Raw genomic sequence first — 23,770 nt, forward strand, 5'->3', positions numbered from 1 at the left:
CTGTGTAGTCAGTTGTGGCAGAAAGAGTCAACAGTCTGGCAGAAGTGTGGTAGATCAAAAGTTGGAATAAACAAGGCCAGAGAAGCTCAAAAGTAGATGTTTCAGAGGCAAGCTAACCGACACAGGGCTTTAAACGCCAGCTCAATCCTTTACTAGCTCTGTGGTCTAATGTGCCATCTAAGTACTCTGAGCCTCAGATTTTCAGCCTGAACATGCAGTATTGTGAGGATTAAATGAGACAGGGTATATGGAGGCACCTGGCACAAAGCCGTTGAGTGAGGATTAACTGCCCTTTTCTTCCCCTGGTAAAGATGTTGGCATGCTCACCTGTTTGTGAAATGTGCAAAGATGGAACCAGAGATTTTAAGAGAGGATTGCAACTCATGCACATTTTTGGTTATGAATACATAAACTCTCTCTAGAAGGATCTCCAGTAAGTTGATAACCGATGGCATCTGGGATGGGGACAAGGGTGAGGGACAAGGATGAGAGGTAAATTTTTGTACATCTGGACTCTGTCCCATGTAAGTGTATTTCTCATTTAAAAATGGCATCTCTCTTAATAGGTGAAGCACAGGGAATTTTTAGGGTAATAATATTCTGTATGGTACTTTAATGGTAGATACATATCATTATACATTTGTCAAAACCCATACACACAGTGATGTCAATTATAGACTTGGAGTGATAATAACATGTCAATGCCGGTTAATTGATTGTAACAAATGTACTGCTGTGGTACGCAATGGTGATGGTGGGAAGGTTAGGGGCGGGGAGCACAGGGGTGTATGGGGACTCTGTACATTCTGCTCACTTTTACTGTGAACCTAAAAACGCTCTAAAAAGATAAAAGTTTTGGGCTTCCTTGATGGCGCAGTGGTTGGGAGTCCGCCTGCCGATGCAGGGGACACGGGTTCGTGCCCCGGTCTGGGAGGATCCCACATGCCGCGGAGCGGCTGGGCCAGTGAGCCATGGCCGCTGGCCCTGTGCATCCGGAGCCTGTGCTCCGCAACGTGAGAGGCCGGCGTACCACAAAAAAAAAAAAAAAAAGATAAAAGTTTTAATTGTTTAAAGTCAAATAAATAAATAAATAAAATGGAATCTCTCTCTCTCTCTCTCTCTCTCTCTCTCTCTCTCTCTCTCTCTCTGTCTCTCTCTCACACACACACACATACACACATACACTGATTTGCTGAGTGGATCAGTGATACATAGTTGTGAATGAAGTCTATTGGCAACAGGTATGAGTGAGGACAGGTTTCAGTGTGTGATTGAATTTCTGTCCAGGAAACCAGAAAACTGTACAGGGGAGTCTACTTTACCTTTTATTTCTAAGCATTATTATAACAAAGAAAATTCATTAAGATTTTTCTGGAAGGCTATGGAAGATACAGTGCATTGGTTCACTCATCACTCATTCCAACCCTATTCTTCCTTACTTTTTTTGCTTAAAAGAATTAATTTTCCAGCCTTTCTTATAGCTAGAGGAGGCCATACAACAGAGTTCTGGCCAATGAGACATAAGCAGAAAGCTGTTGATGCTGCCTCTTCCTTTTCAGCCTTCTTCTGTCTGTTATGCTGGCTTGATGCCTAGAGATCCTGCAGTCATTTTATAACCACAGGGATGAGAGCCACATGCTAAGGACAATGCAGGAAAGACAGGAGGGGCCTGGGCTTCAACAGTATTGGTGAGCTGCCACCTGAGCAGTACCTTTGTATCAATACTTCTTCCATAAGAAAACTAATTCCCTACTTGTTTGTGCTATTTTGTATTAGTTACAGCTAAAATCAATTCTTAATAATATAAAGAAGAGCGAAGTTCAAAGAACTGGTGTTTCAGAGAGGAAAGTGGTCCATGAGCAATGTGGAAGATAAGGTAAGATAAGATATATATCCATAGTATATTTCCCTCCTATTTCTGTGACATATGAACACAGCCCTCTAAACAAATATATGCATTTTCATCAGCCCTCTCAGTTCAGCTTAATTTTAAGATTAGACTCCCTGCCCTACTTTTTCCTATTTTTTAAAAAATTCAAGCAAATGATATATTGCAAAGGTTTGGGAGTGATCATAGAATAAAGGAAGAACTGAATGATTGTTTTGTGAAGAATAAAACAAAGAAGTTCCAGGACCTCCAGCAGCTAGGGATTGAAGACATGCTTTCTACAGCATTGCTAAGGGTTATGCAACTCTAACCTCCTTCTTTTTTCATGTGTCTCAATTCAGGTTTTCAAATTGTTAGGAGAGCAAATCTAATTGACCTAACTTGAGTCAGGTATCTCTATTCTTGGAACAAATAGCCATGTCCAGGGGACAGAATATATCTTGCAGGCATGGCATTGGGGAAATCATTAGGAGCTGGGCAACCATCCCAGTTTGTGTCTCCAACATTCTGGCATCTCTGGCTGCCTGGGATATGTGTGTGTGTGTGTGTGTGTGTGTGTGTGTGTGTGTGTGTGTGTGTGTGTGTGTATGCACCTACATACACACATCCCTACACCCACACACAAATCCTTTTTTCCCACATATCTATATCCTCCATACAACTAGAAGTAATTATTCCATATGTAATAACTAACACTCACTCTCTTCTCCAATGGGAAACATCCCAAATTTATATCCAGCTACTAAGCAAGGGACAATGTCATGAGACCACATTTTACTGATTCCAGGTTCTCCAGGTGATATCCATTTATTATAATTTATAGTAATTCTATCTTTATATTCCACAAATACACAGCATATGAAAGGAAAGAAAGCTCATAGTTATTATATATTAAAGGCTAACATAGAAATAGACATATTGTAAACAAAGAAATGCAAGTAGAGGCTTTTTCCTTTGTTGCTGAAGCTGACATTCTAGCTGGCATTTCTAACTTTCTTGCAGACTCTTGCCTCCTCTTGACTCTTGCCTTTAGCCAGGAGTTCAGCTAATCAGGATTCTTTGCCCAGGAAGTTGTCCAGTATTTTATTCTTGAATGGCCTAGGCCCTTAGTGTTTCACATTTCATGGTGTGGCAAGAATTTCTATTAACCTTTGCTATGGAGCATGGCAGCTAAGATGGTTTGTTCTCTCTAGAGAATTGTCATTTGTATAACTCAGCTCTACTAGCCTTGATCTCTGTATCTTCCCTCACGCGTTTTGAATGCTTGTGAAAAGTAATATTTTGAGGTTAGGTATCTTTATCCATTGTATCAATTGCCTATGGCCAGAGGCCTAGGATAAAGTGGACATTCACCTCAGGAATGGTTGTGAAACGGGTCACCACCCCCAGATTTTCCTAAGCAAATAAATTCTTTCATTATCAGTAGCTATTTCCAAGATTGTACATGAAGAATGTGAGCATTTTTTTATACAATGAAATTTTGTCAGCATTAATAATATTCTCACATACATTTTTAAAAACAATTACAGAATATTCTGATTGTTGGTCATGTGTCAGCTATTTTAACTTAATGTTTTTTCCTCAAAGTATTTCTAAACGACATATTCCTACTCATTTGATTAGATTGTCTGACAGATAAATCTAATAGGTGGTGAAAGAGCCCAAACAAATAGGGTAATGTTTTCTGTGATCAACTTTGTAACAAAACTGAAAGAGCAGAAGTTTGGGACTTAGTTGATGGGGGTTTTATGTCTGGTACTTACTTGCAATCTGACCTTGGGAAATTTATTAATTGCTTTCAGTCTCATTTTCTTCATCTATAAAATGATCACCATAATATCGAGTTCATATGCAGATTGAAAAATGTAATTAAATGACTTATATAAAGTTTCCAGCACAGTTTCTGGAAAATAATAGACATCCCGCCAGTGATAACCATAATAATCAGACCTTAATCTTCACACTGGCTGGGATAAAATTTAGCAGGAAATACAACATGGAGAAGTATACAAATAGAAATTCACAAACAGACACCCCAGTTACTTTATACCCAGCCCCCAATTTTCCCATTATTATCTCATCCGTTGTCTGCAACACAATCCTTCCCAAATTCCTCCTCAGACTTCTCCCAAGGTAAGGTACATTGGATCATAAATGACTCTGCCTCCTCTGGTTGTTTTTGCCAGATTTTTCTCATTTGAGGATCGTTAGCAAAAGGTGGGACTGTTATCAAGGTAAACAGGACTGGTGCTCTCTTAGTTCAGTTTCAGCTGGAACTTCTGCTCAATCTGGTCAAACTTCAGCTGTGCTTTTGGCTTTCCTCATTCTTGTCTTTCCAAGAATGTAAACATTCTGCCATTTCCTCCTCATTTTGCCTTTCTCCACAAGGTCTCATTGAACTATACATTTTTCCTTAAATCTTCTCAACTCTATTTCTTCTAAATAACCTTGATCATTTTCCCTTCTTTAAGGCAATAGAATTTTCTCATCAATACTCCCCACTAAGTAATGTGTGGGATGGAGAGGTGGCCAGGATGGCAGAGTAGAAAGACCCTAAGCTCACCTCCTCCTATAGGCACACCACAATTACAACTATCTATGAGAATGACCTGAAGACTAGCAGAAAAGATTTTCCACAACTAAAGATATAAAGAAGGAACCACAATGAGACAGGTGAGATGGGGGGTATAGATAAGAAATCTGGAGTCTCTTCTCTGCCTGCTGGTTCAGTGACATGAGAAGCCAAAAATACTGTATGTAGGTGATATTTTCAACTTCCAGTGTAATGGAACCATTATAGTCCTTTCTGATAGAAGCATCTCTCCTTTGGGAATTAGGACCTCTGAACCACAGTAGCTGATACAGGAAGAAAAAATGTTCTAAATGGGCTATTAAATGTAATACTGAGAAGTACTCCCATTTTCACACTTAATTCCCAGATCCATGTATTTTTGCCTCAAGCAAAAAGAACACTGTAGTTCTTTTACTGTTCAAAGCACATCCCTTATCCTGGAGGCAGTAGTAAGACACTGAAATCTATGCTGAGCCTGAGGTCAACTTCTCTCACTACAAAATGAATTCCTCGGTCAGGAAACAATTAAATGGGATACAATGATGATGATTATGGCATTTTATAGAAACCCTGGAGGCAGGGAAGACAAAGCAATTTCCAGGAGAGACCCCCTTCATTTGGAAGGAGTTCAGCTTAATCAACTCGATATCATATTGCACAGCCCTGACCCTACAGCTGCAGCTTGGGCACTCAGCAGTGACAGAGCCAGATTTGCCTTGGTGAAGAGAAGTCCATTTAGTTGAGCTTATGAATAACCTTTATTACTGCTGCTATGGCCAATTTGTACACAAGACCATTGAACAAGCTTAGAGGTAGTTTGGGAAGAGGCCAAATTATGTCCACAGAATGGGTTACCTTGTTCTCCTAGTTATTGAGGGCCTCCACTTCCATGGGTGCCCTTGGGGACCATATTCGTGAGATGAGTATATTCACACTCTGTGCCCTTTCCATGAAGTCCAACCACATTCCTCTTCTCCCGACTTCCTTGTCACCAATCTTCCAGTCTGATTCATCCCCACTCCCTGACTAATCAGTCTATGCCACTTTGATGAATCAATGTAGAAACATACTTATGGCCATATCTCCTTCCTTGCAAAGTAGGTAACCAGATATATTGTCAGAGGTTCTACACACTCAGAGGATTTCTTTCATCACTCCTAAATGGAGCTGTAAAGCTGAAGCAGTCCACTTTCAACTGTTGTCAGCCTATCACTCACACCCATCAATTCACAACATCCAAGTTTTTCTTCCTCCATCAACTAGCCATAGGACACACTCCATTAGGAGTAGCTTGGAGTAAGGATGGCAAAGCTGCAGAAATAGATGCCTGTGGATCTGAGTTACTTGCTCATATACTATACTTTTGTCTTCTTGAAGTTCTAGAGACTGATCTCACATTTACCATTTACACTTGATGATGTAGTGTTGTTGCACATGGGCAAGTTTCTAGCTTGGTAGGTCAGATAGCATCCAGTTCACAATTGATCAGTCAAGTCACATGGTCATTTGATTTTCAAGGATTAAACAACTTGTGTTTACCTGTTACTATATCTCAGAGTAAGAATAATTATGTAAGAGAGCTGTAAAACCCTAAGGTTCTAAGTGTAATTCTCCTATTGAGTCTTGCCAGAGACTCCATGCAACATTCAATAATGGGAACTGGTAACAAAGGTGTTAAAAGATAACAACAAAAAGCAGACAATGAGCAAGAAAATTCTATCCCTAGGTATGGAGAGAAAAAGTGGTGTCACCAGAGGCCGGAATACTGAGCCACTTCGTGGGAAGTGAAACCACAGTGGGGCTGCCTGTGGGAGCTGGGATCATGGGGTCATGGTTTCTAGTAGATCTGAAATCAGTGAGGAAACACAGACACTGTTGGAGATACCATCTAAAGGCCAGGGATGAGGGTAGGAGGGATGGATGAGAAACAGCCTTCTCCACTCCTCCCACTATTGATTTCCTCCCATTGTTGAAACCTAACCAGGAACCAGTTGGCAAAGGAGCCTGAGAAATGCTGTTTGCAGAAGAGCAGGGGAAGGTCAGAGAATGGGTCAGGGCTGCACACTTCTTCACTGTTGTTTTCCAAATTCCAGGACAATATCTGGGATATTATGGACCCTCAGTAAAATTTTACTGTGTGACTGATGATCCACTCATTCTCATTAGGTTCTACTATGGACCCAAATGGCAGCAGCAGATAAATAGTGGAGTTTTTGCCTTGAGCAAATTTTGTCTTACTGTTAGCAGTTTCAAAGCAATAAAGGATTTAGAGATGAGTACCATTTTATGCTTTTGAGCTCTGTTGCCCACTGCATGGACAAGCTGAGGGTGCTGCTTGTGAGAGAGCTTCCCAGCAGGGCTTGGAGGGAGAGCAGTGTCAGCCACCAACCAGAGCACCCATGTCCTAACACTCCCTAGGCTCAATCATTCCTTGCTCTGCAGTTGGACATACTCCAAGGGTATTATTTCAGACCTCAGTATTTCAAGAGTCCATTTTCTATTAGAGAGCTGTTACTGAGATTATGTGAAAAGCTTGCATGTTTAGTTTTAGTATTTTTTCTTTCTTTAAAATACAGAATAATGTCACGTCTAATGATAAAACAGACAGTTTAGGAGGGAAGGTAATTAAGATAGTAGTATTAATGTAACTTTAATAATAATATAGCTTTTAAGAACAAATAAATAAACCTCTTACTCAAATAAGTAATTCCTTTTCAAGCCAGGTAGACCAGAAAAGTGTCCCAGAGAGGCTGTTTTTATCAAAAATGTTCGTAGAGATGGTTTTAGAGTAGATTATAAAACACAAAGGAAAATGAGTTCCTTGGTTACAGCAGAAACCCCTGAATGCCCTCCAAAATCAATTCTCCCCTCTTCCATAAAAAGAGAGTTTTTACCTGGACACATCACCTCCTCCTGGCTTGGTGTGGCCATGTGACTAAATTCTGGCCAATGGAATGGTAAGGGGAAAGTCATGTGGCAGTTTCTGGGACCTTTCCTTGAGGTACATTTGGGACATGCCCTGGACTCTCACCTTATTCATCTCTTCCTTCTTGTTACAAATGAAGAAACTGCTGAAAAATGCAGGTTACATTTAGAAAGAGTAGAGTGGTGAGCTACACAAGTCTGGGTCTCTGAGGACTTGGGCACAAATCTGTCAAACAGTGGGCTGCTTATTACCAGGCTTTGTCTACACCTGAAAGAAAATACAGTTCTCTGTGGTGTCAATCCACTCATGTCACATTTGTATGTTACTTTCAGCCAAGTCAGTTATTCCATAGAAATGAGGTAGAGAGAACAGCATCCTGGAATTGGTAAACCCTCCTTGGGGTTCTGGAACAGACTAAAGGAGTGAATTTGGAGAATAGACTTGTCAGGGTAGGGGTTTAAGATGAGTTCATGTTTGATCAACTCAACTGTCTCTGTCAAGTAGATGGTGAAATCATTTCTAGGAGAAACTGGGCCATTGGGGGTGGAAGAGAGGCTGGGATGTGGACAGGAATATATCCTATTCTTAAGAAACAAAAGACAATTAGAGAAAGGGCAATAAATTTGGTCCTTGAATGAAATCAAGACCATGTCTCTTTCATAGAAATTGCACATTATGTCCTAAACAGCTGAACAATAGCTTTTACTATTACCAGCCTAATGACTAAGATAAAACAAACTGGTGTAAAAATAATTACTTATTTTATGATTGTTAAGTCTGAGAAAGCAAGCCAAAGTCTTGCTAAAAAACTGCTTTCTTTGGGAGAAATCAAGAAATTAAGGAAGTATATTCTTCCCTCTTTCCAGATCCTTCTCTGTCCTAGCTGTTTGCTCCCAAGACAGTTGAGTCACTGGGGTGATAAGTACTATGTAAATATATTGAGGAAAAGAAAAAATCTTGTAAATTATCTCATTTAAGGTCTAATACTGTAAGTTAATTATACTTCAAATAAAAATAATAAAAATAAAATTTAAAAAAATTTTAAGATTCTGAATTGACTTTGTAACTTTACAATGTAAGAAGCACACCAGCCATAGGGACCCCACCCATCTCCTCTCACCACTTATGTCACAACCAAAGCTCTCAAACTTTAGGAGAGCCAGCATTTTCTGTTTTCCACAGAATTTCAGCATCCCTAAGCATGTCAACAAATGTCCAATGACCAAATATATTGGGAATGGAGAAAAAGGACAAATTATTATCAGTATTGTCAGAAATATTTTTAAATGCCAGAAGACTTATTACCACATGGTTCCTCACCCATAGCATATTCTGGTGGGGAAAAAAAGCCAAAAATAACTTAGAAAAAACTGGGCTTTTACTGAAAGTCAGTCTTTGTCAAGAGTGAAAGAAATTTCTAAATTAAAAAATGAACAAAGAAAAGAGAAAAAAAAAACTCCTCACTAATCAAGTCAAATGCAAGGTACATTCAACTTTTGAGATTGAACTCATAGGGTTTTACTGTAATATGAAGCTAGGAAGCTCAGCACATAATAAAGAGAATTTTAAGCTGCCTAGAGAGAAAATGGAGAAGTTCTGGGACAGGGAGATGTAGGGTTTTGAGGAGAGAAGAGAAGGGTAAGCACATGAGTGGATTTATTGATCTAGTTCACTGGCTAGAACAAAATCCCAGAGGAAACTGTGTTGATAAGAACCAAGTAATTTGGTAGCTTTCAGAGTATAGAGTGAGACACAGACTGAAAGATTTTGTCTTCACTTGGAAGACTGGTATTCAGCTGGTCACCTGAGCAATATGGCACCTCAAGAACAAGTTAGACCTAGCAAGGGAGATGACTAGAGGTGAGCCCAAAACTATGTTCCAGAAGAGTAGCACAGGGATGCAAAAGTCTCCACATGCCATAGGAGGAAAAGGAGAGGCGCCAACAGGGGTAGTGATCAGTGGAGTCTTCAGCCAGGACAAAGAGATCACTCTGTAAGGACGTCAAAACCAGAGACAAATGACCAGAACTTCAGTAGTGGACAACGGCACACCATGCCAGATGAGGCTTATCACTTCCCAGTGGACACTAGTCCAGGTTGAACAAAACCTGACCCACCCACCCTTCTAAAGCAGAGACCAGTGCAGACCAGAATACACCATACAAATCCAAAGTCTATTGTCCCCCAGTGTCAAAGATCTGCAAAATGTGGAAGGGGAAGAATCTAAAAGACTAAGCATTGCCCCAAAAGAGGGTGAGTTGTCCAAAATAACCTCTCCAAACTGGAGTAAATGGATATACTGTTAATCAGCAAGATCTATGTTTGCTATATTCCCTTCACCCCAGCCCATGAATCTCATATACAGAAAGTTTCAGAAAGCATTACATATGTACACCCTCTGTAAAGAAAATTAAAGACACATACTGGCTAATAAATAATCATAAGTTATAACCATAAAATGGAGTATTCATAGAAAAAACTTCAGGTGGGTTGGGTGATGAGGGGGTTCTACATCAACGAGCTAAAATAGAAAAACACATGATCGTATCAATAGATGCAGAAAAGGACTTGATAAAATCCAACACCCATTCATGCTAAAAACTCTCAGCAAACTAGGAATAGAGAGTAACTTCCTCAACTTGATAAAGAACATCCACAAAAAACCTAAAGCTAACATTACTCTTAATGGTGAGAAACTAGAAGCTTTCCTGATAATATCAGGAACCAGGCAAGTGTGTGCTCTCTCACCACTCCTTTTTTTTTTTTTTTTTTTTTTTGCGGTACGTGGGCCTCTCACTGTTGTGGCCTCTCCCGCTGCGGAGCACAGGCTCCGGATGCGCAGGCTCAGCGGCCATGGCTCACGGGCCTAGCCGCTCCGCGGCACGTGGGATCTTCCCGGACCGGGTCACGAACCCGTGTCTCCAGTATCGGCAGGCGGACTCTCAACCACTGCGCCACCAGGGAAGCCCACACCACTCCTTTTTCACATCATTTAATTTGTAATCCAAATTAAAATCTCAGCAAGCTATTTTGTGGATATTGGATATTTTGTGGAAGTCCTAGATGATGTAATAAGACAAGGAAAAGAAATAAAAGGTATACAGATTGGGGAGGAGAAACAAAACTGACGTGGTTCACAGATGACATGATTGTCTATGTAGAAAATGCAAAAGAATCAACAAAAACAACAACAAAACCCTCCTGGAACTAATAAGTTATTATATTAAGGTTGCAGGATACAACCTTCCTAGATACCAGCAATGAACATGTATAATTTGAAATTAAAAACAGTGCAATTTACATTTGAACCAAAAATAAAATGAAATATTTAAGTATAACTCTAACAAAATATGCACAAGATCTTCATTAGGAAAACTACAAAACTCTGTGCAAGAAATCAAAGGAGAACTAAATCAATGGAGAGATACTCATTGTTAATGGATAGGAAGACTCAATATTGTTAAGATGTCAGTTCTTCCTAAATTGATCTATAGATCCAATGCAATCCAAATTAAAATCTTTGCAATTTATTTTGTGGATATGGGCAAACTGATTCTAAACTTTTCATGGAGAGGCAAAAGACCCAGAATATCCAAAACAATATTGAAGGAAAAGAGCAAAGTTTGACAGGTGATGCTACTCGACTTCAAGACTTACTGTAAAGCTACAGTGATCAAAATAATGTGATATTGGTGATAGAATAGACAAATAGATCAGTGGAACAGAATAGAGATCCCAGAAAAATATCCTACACAAATACAGTCAACTAAACTTTGACAAAGGATCAAAGACAATACAATGGAGAAAAGACAGCATCTTCAACAAATGGTGCTGGAACAACTGAACATCCACATGCAAAAAAGAAAAAGAAAAAGAATGTAGGCACCAAACTTACATTCTTTATAAAAATTAACTCAGAATGGATCACAGACCTAACTATAAAATTCCAAACTATAGAACTCCTAGAAGATGACAGGACAAAATTTAGATAACCACGGATATGGTTATGAATTTTTAAATACAACACTAAAGGCAGGATCCCTGAAAGAAATAATTGATAAGCTGGACTTCATTATAAACTTCTGCCCTGTGAAAGATACTGTCAAGAGAATGAGAAAACAAGCTACAGACTAGAAAAAAATCATTTGAAAAGAAGTGTCATCCAAAATAGACAAAGGACTCTTAAAAATCAGCAATAAGAAAATGAACAGTCTGACTTAAAAGTTGGCAAAAAATTTGAACAGACACCCCACTAAAGAAGATATATAGACGTCAAATAAAAACATGAAAAGGTGCTCAACATCTTATGACATTAGGGAATTACAAATTAAAATGACAATGAGTTACCACTACCCACCTAACAGAATGGTTAAAATCCAAAACACTGACAACACCAAATGCTGGTGAGGATGTGGAACAGGAACTCTCATTCATTGCTGGTGAGGATGCAAAATAATACAGCTACTTTGGAGAAAAAAATTGGTAGTTTCTTAGAAATCTAAACATAGTCTTTACCATCCAGAAGTCACCCTCCTTGGTATTCATCTAAAAGAGTTGGAAACTTATATGTTCACACAAAAATCTGTACATGGATGTAGAAGTTTTATTCATAATAGACAAAACTTGAAAGCAACTAAGATGTCCTTCAGTAGCTAAGTAGTTAAATAATTGTGGTACATCCAGACAATGGAATATTATTCAACACTAAAAAGAAATAAGCTATCAAGCCATTGAAAAGACATGGAGGAAACTTAAATCCACATTACTAGTTTAAAAAGCCAATCTGAAAAGGCTACATACTATATGATTCCAACTATATGACATTCTGGATAAGGCAAAACCTTATGGAGACAGTAAAAGACCTGTGGTTGCCAAGGGTTGGGGGAGGGGGTCAGGATAAATAGGCAGAGCACAGAGAATGTTTAGGGCAGTGAAACCACTCTATATGATTTTATGATGGTGGATATATGTCATTATACTTTTGTCCAAATTCATAAAATGTATAACCCCACCAGTGAACTTTAAGGTAAACTATGGCTTATTATGATATATCAGTGTAGGTTCGTCAATTGTAATAAATGTACCACTCTAGTGAGGGACATTGGTAATGGGGAGATTTTACATTTGTGGGTATAGGGGGCATATGGGAAATCTCTGTACCTTCCTTTTAGTTTTGCTGTGAACCTAAAACTTCTATAAAATATAAAGTCTATTTTTTAAAACTGCTCTGTTGATAGAAGCACAATGTCTATTTTCATGCCTAGGAATTTGTCTTCAAAACCCATATTGAATAACCCATGTCTTTGGCAGCCATCTCTCTAATTGAAAAAGGCTAATATACTACTCTCTAGCCAAAAAATAACTTCACCGATTTCTTCTCTAATTCACTTTTCTGGTAGACGTTCATTTACTATACTTAAAAATCAGAATATGGGGGCTTCCCTGGTGGCGCAGTGGTTGAGAGTCCTCCTGCCAATGCAGGGGACACGGGTTCGTGCCCCGGTCTGGGAAGATCCCACATGCCGCGGAGCAGCTGCGTCTGTGAGTCATGGCCACTGAGCCTGCGCGTCCGGAGTTTGATGCTCCGCAGCGGGAGAGGCCACAGCAGTGAGAGGCCCGCGTACCGCAAAAAAAACAAAACAAAACAAAACAAAACAAATCAGAATATGTAGTAGTATCTCAATACTCTAAAAATACAATAGAAAAAATGTTAAGGAAATTATTTCTGCATGGTGGGATTATGAGATGTTTTTCACAACTCCTTTACAGTTTGCAGTATTTTTCAACTTCTCTGTGATGAATAGGTATTTTATTATAATCAAAAATAAACAGATACCATTTTAAAGATACATATTTATGGATTGCATATAAGCATATATACACATTCATATACACATCATGTCATCACTGTTATGGATTGGAGGAAGGAGAGTAAAAATAGTAATTGCATCAGAGTGAAATATACCAAAATGAGAGCAGTGATTTAAATGTGGATAGCTTTGTGTTATAAGACTAAAAGAATATTTTAAAATCTACTTTTCTGTGTTTTCCAGATGTTTTATAATGAATCTCTATTTTTATGTGGAAAAATCAACTTGGATGTTTTAAATAAAAATTCAGTAACACTATATTTAGAGAAACACTTCTTAAATAAAGTTGAGCATGAAGAAATTGTTATGACTGTTGTAGTGAGTGTTTTGAAAGATTAACAGAAGCCGGGATAATGTGACATTTAATGGATCTTTCAAGAGAAGCTGGACAAATAACACTTTTTTAAAAAAAAGAAAATAGTAACTAGCGATGAAACATGGTATTTCTCGTATGATTCAGAAGTGAGGTGTCACATTCTTCTGTGGAAATTTTCAACACTACCAAAACCCAAGAAAGCACATACTTCAAAAACAGGAGTGAAAAATATCTTGATTCATTTGTTTAACACTGCTTCAGACTTTATCCCAAAAAGCCTGTTTTGGAAAGATTCTGTCTCATGTTACCTAATGCTTTGCAGTGAACTGGCCAAGTAAGAGTACCTAATAGAAGTTGAATGCCTAGCATGCTTGGAGTATGTTGCATACATCATCTCTAATCCTTACAACAACAGTGCAAGGAAAGTATTCTTAGTCCCACTTGATAGATAGGAAAACTGAGCCTCAAAGAAGTAAAGTATCTTCTCTGACATCAGTGGGCTCCAACTGTCTGTTTGACTCTAAAGTCTGCATTCTTTCCACTCCTCTGCCCCAACCCAACACTTGGAGTCTTCACCATAACAACCCATTCATTCACAATGTGCTTTACATGAAGTTTTTGACTCAAACATTACCACATAGCAAGACGCCTCAGGTAATTTGCAAAATGTGACTGCAAAAAGCAAAGATTGTCATTACCAAAACAAAAATGCAGCCACAAAGGAAGTAACCTAGGCACTAAGGACACTTTCAGAAATGTCTGGAACCAGAAGAATCAATGTATCACTTGTTAAGAACTATATTTATTTGGAAGTAAAATTCTTTTTGTGCTCATTTAAAATAATAGTCTTGTTATTTTGAGCCCTAATACACAGGTAAGAAGTATGAATTATATATTTGTTTTTTATTCCCTTTGCCTACTTGCTCCAGGGATGGATTCCCTTCCAAATTTTAATTGTAATTGCAACTTATAAAAGTGTAAGTGGGTTTAATTCTTTAAGGGTAAAACAACACATAGGTAGGTTTATATGGATTATTCAAAATAATACCCTGAAGAACTGAGCTCCTAGAAGGCAGGTGGAACCTTGCTTATCTCTACAGCCCAGTTGTGTGAAGCACATTAACTATGTACTAAAAATTAATTAATTATGCATTCAAGAATCATAGAACAGGAAGTTAAAAAAGAAGTAGCTTTTGGACCCAGCACTACCTTAAGAAGCTTGTGTGCCTTTTGATAGCTTGCCCTTTGGAATCACAAAAAACATCCCATAGTCTTGTTCTGGGCTATAAAGACTACTCCCTGAGTCCTGGGTTTTTATTCCGACACTGCCACTAATGGGTTAAATAAGAAATACTTCACTTCCTTCAGCTTCCGTTCATGATTTTTCAAATAAGCAAAATGGGAAGCTGAGGAGAAGAGAAGAGAAGGAAAGGGCAGGTAAGGGAAGGGGAGGGGAGGTGTAGGGAAGAGATAGGAGGAGAGGGGAGGAGTTAGAGAGCTCTCCTGTCTGTCTCTACAATACCATGATCTGGACAAACACCAGGGCCAACCACAGCCAATGGGCCAAATCCAGCCTAAGGTCTAAGAATGCTTTTTACATTTTTAAAAGGTTGGAAAAATTCAAAAGAATAATAATATTTCGTGGCATGTAAAAATTAAATTCAATTGTATTTTCAGTGTCCATAAATAAAATTATATTAGAACTCAGCCACACTCACTCATGTATGTACTTCAATGGCTGCTTTCACACTGCAACAGCGGAGTTGAATAGTTGCAACAGAGACCATATGGACCACCAAGCCTTAAATATTAACTATCTGGCTCTTTACAGAAAAATGTTTGCCGACTCCTGACATAATCACCCAAGAAATCATCAGAAAACTGAAATATTAGTCTAGGGTAAGTGGGGGCTGTATAAATTAAGAGACAGTCCTCCCAAGTACTTAAACTAAGAAAATTCACTATTAGAAGAGCAGGTTATGTGGCCTGACAGCACAATTTTTACTCTTTGTCCGAATATCCCGTCACCTGTGCCCCTTAAGTGGCCAACATTTCACAGGCATCCTTGGAGAAGGAGGAAGCATTTTGATGCCTTGCCTTACATCTTCCTTTCCTCCCACTTCTTCACATTCTATTTTCTGAGTGGTTGTCAGAGGAATGCTGGATCCTGCTGTTGTTTTTCAGACCCCAGGAGCAGTTTCTGACAGTCTTGGCACCGTGAAGCATTTCAAGTTCCTATCTCGGCTCTGCAGCTGCCTGCACCCCATTCAGTCAGGATGCACTTCTCACAATGCATTTGTTCATTTCTCTCTCTCTCTCTCTTTTCTCTCTCTTTCTCTCCTTTCTCTCTCTCTCTCTCTCTCATACACACACACACACACACACACACACACAGACACACACACACACACACACACACACACACACACTCCGATTGGAGAGAAAAACCTCTCAGCTTCTTGGAAAAACCTCTAAGATGAATAGAAAATCCCTTTTATAAACAGAACTGCCTTTGTCGTTTGTAAAAGTGTAGCTGTCCCTTCTTCTGGAGAGTGATGGTATTATTTTTCTGCCTGGCCTCCTGTGGCCCAGTGTGTGTGTGTGTGTGTGTGTGTGTGTGTGTGTGTGTGTGTGTGTGAAGCAGGGAGGGAAGGAATGAAGGAGAGGGTGATAGGGAGAGAGCACCACAGAGTAACCAGACAGAACATATAATGTTGGCACTGTAAAATTAATTTATAAGGTTCCCAACTTTCCAGCTGGAGAAGAGGAGAGCATAGGAGAGAGGGGGCAGTCCTTTCTGACAACTTAACCATCATCTAAGACAATTCCATGTTAAAAAATATCTTCTAAAAAACGGTCTAGGGGAGGACCTTCAAGATGGCTGAGGAATAAAAGGTGGAGATCACCTTCCTCTCCACAAATACATCAAAAATACATCTACATGAGGAACAACTCCTAAAAAACACCTACTGAAAGCTGGCAGAAGACCTCAGACTCCCCAAAAGACAAAAGCTCCCCACATACCTGGCTGTGTGGCTGACAGGGTCCAGCAGGGTGTCAGGCCTGAGTTTCTGAGGTGGGAGAGCCGAGTTCAGGAAATTGGCCACGAGAGACCTCCTGGCCCCTCGTAATATTAATCAGTGAGAGATCTCCCAGAGATCTCCTTCTCAATGCTAAGGCCCAGTGACACTCAATGACCAGCAAGCTACAGAGCTGGACACCCCATGACAAAGAACTAGCAAGACAGGAACACAAACATACCCATTAGCAGACAGGATACCTAAAATCTTAATAAGTTCACAGACACCCCAAAACACACCACCAGATGCGGTCCTGCCCACCAAAAGAAAAGATCCAGCCTCATCCATCAGAACACAGGCACCACTCCCTTCCACTAGGAAGCCTACACAAGCCAATGAATGAACTTTACCCGCTGGGGGAAGACATTGAAAACAACAGGGATTACGAACCTGCAGCCTGTGAAAAGAGGACCCCAAACACAGTAAGTTAAACAAAATGAGAAGACAGAAAAATACACAGCATATGAAGGAGAAAGGTAAAAACCCAATAGACCAAACAAACGAAGAGGAAATAGGCAGTCTACCTGAAAAAGAATTGAGACTAATGAGAGTAAAGATGATCCAAAATCTTGCAAATAGAATGGAGAAAAAACAAGAAACGTTCAACAAGGACCTAGAAGAACTTGAGAGCAAACAAACAATGAGGAACAACACAATAAATGAAATAAAAAGTTCTCTAGAAGGAATCAGTAGCAGAGTAACTAAGGCAGAAGAATGGATAAGTGACCTGGAAGATAAAATAGTGGAAATAAATACCATAGAGCAGAATAAAGAAAAAATAATGAAAAGAATTGAGGATAGTTTCAGAGACTTCTGGGACAACATTAAATACATCAACATTCGAATTATAGGGATCCCAAAAGAAGAAGAGAAAAAGAAAGGGACTGAGAATATATTTGAAGAGATTAGAGTTGAAAACTTCCTTAATATGGGAAAGGAAATAATCAATAAAGTCCAGGAAGCAGAGAGAGGCCCATACAGGAAAAATCCAAGGAGAAACACACATATTTGTGTGTTTAATATGTGCCAAGACACATATTAATCAAACTATCAAAAATTAAATACAAATAAAAAATATTAAAATCAGCAAGGGAAAAACAACAAATAACAAAAAAGGGAATCCCTAAAAAGTTAACATCTGGTCTTTCAGCAGGAACTCTGCAAGCCAGAGGGAGTGGCAGGATACATTTAAAGTGATGAAAAGGAAAAACCTACAACTAAGATTACTCTACCCAACAAGGATCTCATTCAGTTTGACAGAGAAATTAAAACTTTTACAGACAAGCAAAAGCTAAGAGAATTCATCACCACCAAACCAGCTTTATGACAAATGCTAAAGGAACTTCTCTAGGTGGGAAACACAAGAGAGGAAAAGACCTACAATAACAAACCTAAAAGAATTAAGAAAATGGGAATAGGAACATACATATTGATAATTACCTTAAATATAAGTGGATTAAATGCTCCAACCAAAAGACATAGACTGGCTGAATGGATACAAAAACAAGACCCGTATACATATATCATCTACAAGAGATGCACTTCAAACCGAGGGACACATACAGACTGAAAGTGAGGGGATGGAAAAAGATATTCCATGCATATGGAAATCAAAAGAAAGCTGGAGTAACAATTCTCATATCAAACAAAATAGACTTTAAACCAAAGACTATTACAAGAGACAAAGAAGGACACTACATAATGGTCAAGGGATCATTCCAAGAAGAAAATATAACAATTGTAAATATTTATGCACCCAACAAAGGAGCACCTCAATGCGAGGCAAATGCTAACAGCCATGAAAGGGGAAATCAACAGTAACACAATAATTGTAGTGAACTTTAACACCCCACTCTCACCAATGGACAGATCATACAAAATGAAAATAAATAAGGAAACTCATGCTTTAAATGGCACATTAAAAAAGATGGACTTAATTGATATTTATAGGACATGCCATCAAAAAAAAAACAGAATACATTCTCTTCTCAAGTGCTTATGGAACATTCTCCAGGATAGATCATATTTGGGGTCACAAATCAAGCCTTAGTAAATAGAAGAAAACTGAAATCATATCAAGTATCTTTTCCAACTACAACACTGTCAGACTAGATATCAATTACAAGAAAAAAAAACTGTAAAAGGACAAACACATGGAGGCTAAACAACACACTACTAAATAACCAAGAGATCACTGAAGAAATCAAAGAGGAAATCAAAAAATACCTAGAAAAAAATGAGAATGAAAACACAATGACCCAAAACCTACGGGTTGGAGAAAAAGCAGTTTTAAGAGGTAAGTTTATAGCAATACCATCCTACCTCAAGAAACAAGAAACATCTCAAATAAACAACCTAACCTTACACCTGAAGCAATTAGAGAAAGAAGAATAAAAAACCCCCAAAGTTAATATAAGGAAAGAAATCATACAGATCAGAAATAAATGAAAAATAAATGAAGGAAATGATAGAAAAGATCAATAAAACTAAAAGCTGGTTTTGAGAAGTTAAACAAAATTGATAAACCATTAGCCAAAATCATCAAGGAAAAAAGGGAGAAGATTCAAATCCATATAATTTGAAATGAAAAAGGAGAAGTAACAATTAACACTGCAGAAATACAAAGGATCATGAGAGATTACTACAAGAAACTATGTGACAATAAACTGGAAAACCTGGAAGAAATGGACAAATTCTTAGAAAAGCACAACCTTCTGAGACTGAACCAGGAAGAAACAGAAAAATCACAAGCACTGAAATTGAAACTCTGATTAAAAACCTTCCAACAAACAACAGCCGAGGACCAGATGGCTTCACACGCAAATTCTATCAAACATTTAGACAAGAGCTAACACCTATCATTCTCAAACTCCTCCAAAATATAGCAGAGGGAATAACAGTCATTCTACGAGGCCACCATCACCCTGATACCAAAGCCAGACAAAGATGTCACAAAAAAGATACTACAGGCTAATATCACTGATGAACATAGATGCAAAAATCCTCAACAAAATACCAGAAAACAGAATCCAACAACACACTAAAAGGATCATACACCATGATCAAGTGGGGTTTATCCCAGGAATGCAAGGATCCTTCAATATACGCAAATCAATCAATGTGATACACCATATAAACAAAATGAAGAATAAAAACCATATGATCATCTCAATGATCATGCAGAAAAAGCTTTCAACAAAATTCAACACCTGTTTATGATAAAAACTCTCCAGAAAGTGGGCATAGAGGGAACCTACCTCAACATAATAAAGGCCATAAATGACAAACCCACAGCAAACATGATTCTCAATGGTGAAAAACTGAAAACATTTCCACTAAGATCAGGAACAAGACAAGGTTGTCCAGTTAGTTTTGAAAGTTTTAGCCACAGCAATCAGAGATGAAAAAGAAATAAAAGGAATCCAAATCGGAAATGAAGAAGTAAAACTGTCATGGTTTGCAGGTGACATGATACTATGAATAGAGAATCCTAAAGATGCTACCAGAAAACTACTAGAGTTAATCAATGATTTTGGTAAAGTAGCAAGATACAAAATTAATGCACAGAAACCTCTTGCATTCCTATACAGTAATGATGAAAAATCTGAAAGAGAAATTAAGGAAACAGTCCCATTTACCACTGCAGAAAAAAATAATAAAATACCTAGGAATAAACCTACCTAAGGAGACAAAAGACCTGTATGCAGAAAACTATAAGACACTAATGAAAGAAATTAAAAATGATATGAAGAGGTGGAGAGATATACCATGTTCTTCAACTGGAAGATTCAACATTGTGAAAATGACTCTACTACCCAAAGCAGTCTACAGATTCAGTGCAATCCCCATCAAACTACCAATGTCATTTTTCACAGAACTAGAACAAAAAAATTCACAATTTGTATAGAAACACAAAAGACCCTGAATAGCCAGAGCAATCTTGAGAAAGAAAAACAGAGCTGGAGGAATCAGGTTCCCTGACTTCAGACTATACTACAAAGCTACAGTAATCAAGCCTCTGTGGTACTGGCACAAAAACAGAAATATAGATCAGAGGAACAGGAGAGAAAGCCTAGAGATAAACCCACGCACATATGATCATCTTATCTTTGATAAAGGAGGCAAGAATATACAGTGGAGAAAAGACAGCCTCTTCAATAAGTGGTGTTGGGAAAATTGGATGGCTATATATAAAAGAATGGAATTAGAACACTCCCTAACACCATACACAAAAATAAACTGAAAATGGATTAAAGACCTAAATGTAAGGCCAGACACTATCAAACTCTTAGAGGAAAACATAGGCAGAACATTCAATGACATAAATCACAGCAAGACCTTTCTTGATCCACCTCCTAGAGTAATGGAAATAAAAACAAAAATAAACAAATTGGACCTAATGAAACCTAAATGCTTTGCACAGCAAAGGAAACCATAAACAAGATGAAAAGACAACCCTCAGAATGGGAAAAAATATTTGCAAATGAAGCAACTGACAAATAATTGATTCTCCAAAATATACAAGCAGCTCATGAAAAAAATATAAAATATACAAGCAGCTGAAGAAAAACAAACAATCCAATCCAAAAATGGGCAGAAGACCTACATAGACATTTCTCCAAAGAAGATACACAGACTTCCAACAAATACATAATAGGATGCTCAACAACACTAATCATTAGAGAAATGCAAATCAAAACTACAATGAGGTATCACCTCACACTGGTCAGAATGGCCGTCATCAAAAAGTCTACAAACAATAAATGCTGCAGGGGGTTTGAAGAAAAGGAAACCCTCCTGCACTGTTAGTGGGAATGTAAATTGATACAACCACTATGGAGAACAGTATGGAAGTTCCTTTAAAAACAAAAATAGAACTACTACACGACCCAGCAATCCCACTACTGGGCATATACCCTGAGAAAACCATTATTCAAAAAGAGTCATGTACCACAATGTTCATCGAGCTCTATTTACAATAGCCAGGACATGGAAGCAACTTAAGTGTCCAATGACAGATGAATGTATAAAGAGAATGTGGCACATATATACAATGGATATTACTCGGCCATAAAAAGAAATGAAATTGAGTTTTTTGTAGTGAGGTGGATGGACCTAGAGTCTGTCATACAGAGTGAAGTTAGTCAGAAAGAGAAACACAAATACTGTATGCTAACACACATATACGGAATCTAAAAAAAAAAAGTTTCTGAAGAACCTAGGAGCAGGACAGGAATAAAGATGCAGATGTAGAGAATGGACTTTAGGACACAGGGATGGGGAAGGGTAAGCTGGGATGAAGCGAGAGAGTGGCATGGACATATATACACTACCAAATGTAAAGTGGATATCTAATGGGGAGCAGCCATATAGCACTGGGAGATCAGCTCTGTGCTTTGTGACCACCTAGAGGTGTGGGATAAGGAGGGTGGGAGGGAAGCGCAAGAGGGAGGGGATATGGCGATATATGTATACGTATAGCTGATTCACTTTGTGATACAGCAGAAACTAACACACCATTGTAAAGCAATTATACTCCAATAAAGACGTTAAAAAAAATGGCCTAGGAAAAAACGTATAGGAAGAGAACATAGCAAGATGTTAACAATGGTCGTTTTGGGGTGGGAGGAAAAGGAGACAGGTTATGGATGATCTGTTCCTTTTATTTCAACTGTTCTCCATATTCATTTTCTCTTTTTAAAGTTAAGTTGAAGAAAAAGTACAGTAATATAAAGGACAACTCATTGATGCAGAGAAAATCAGTACAAACCCTGACTTAGCCAGAGATGCATGGGCTACACTACATGCCCAATTTTTTGTGAGTTAATCAGAAACTCTTTTTGAAAATGTGTTTTACAATATTTATTCTTTCAGCCTAAGGATTATAAACTGAACACAAATGTATCTTCCGCATTGCCCCAGGACTGATTCGGGATCATTTTCTGAACGTCAGTTCTTTTAAAACAGGAAACAGGGCTAAATCCATATTGATTCCAAAAACAGACCAGTGGGGTTTTTTAAATTACAATATCATGTTTTCCTTCCTTCTGCTCTGTCTCTCTCTGTCTCTTTCTCTCACTCTCTTTCTCCTTCATCAAAGCAGAATGCATATGTAAAATACTAATTAATTGAAACATGGAATGATTAAGACTTTTACTCTAAGAGAAATATATAGACTTTGGCTAAGAGAGGCAATTGAATAAATGCACATGCCTCCATTCCTTCTTTACATTACATTAAAGTCACAGTGAGAGGATCTTAAAAATATAACCCCTCAAGCATAATAAGAAGAGAAAAGACAATACCTACAGCACTTAGGAAGTTGGGAAACAGAAAGTATAAGTGGTACCTGACATAGCAGACCCAGGAATGCTGAACCCTAAGCCAGCAATGAGAAAGCAACCAGAATCCCCTAAAAGTTCAAGAGGTGAAAGTAAGGAAGAAAATAGGGTTGAATTCTATTTAAGTAGCAGTAGAGCCCAGAACTTCTACCAGCTCTGCCCCTCCCTTTATGTGGTACCACCTGGAAGTTTCTTTTCTACAGGGTCTCTCAGCAGGAGCTCTCCATACACCAAGTGCTGAAAACAATAGAAATAAGTGATCATTTATATAGTGAATACTGATATCCTCCAGCTTTTCCTCCTATTTGGTTGCAAAGAGGATAGCAGACACTCAGGCAGGAAATAAGAAGATTCTTCTCTGGAGAGAATCTTACCTGCCCAGCTGAATATATCTAAAGGTGCTGGTATTGGGGTACAGTTCCCAAAAACTGGCCCAGCCTGACCACCTTCCAAGGAAACCCACAAACACAGAGTTCTAACAGCGTTTAGGAGCTCCATTTTTTAACAGAAACAGACAGCTAAGGGTCACCAGATATCTGAGGAAAGTTTCTAACATAAAAGGCAGAAACCATGGCAAAAAGACAAATAAAAACCACTTGGATGAAAAAGGACTGTGTAAGGAGGTAAAATCTTCAAAAGCCCATCACAAATATTCTCAAAGAGATAAAAGCAAATCTTATTTTCACGAAACAAGAACTCAATCCACAGAATGAGGAAGTTCTTTAAAATTAAGAATATGAAAGCAGAGTATTTTAAAATTCACATCAGAATAGGGAG

Source organism: Lagenorhynchus albirostris, chromosome 1, assembly GCF_949774975.1.
Source record: "Lagenorhynchus albirostris chromosome 1, mLagAlb1.1, whole genome shotgun sequence".
Classification (NCBI taxonomy): domain Eukaryota; kingdom Metazoa; phylum Chordata; class Mammalia; order Artiodactyla; family Delphinidae; genus Lagenorhynchus; species Lagenorhynchus albirostris.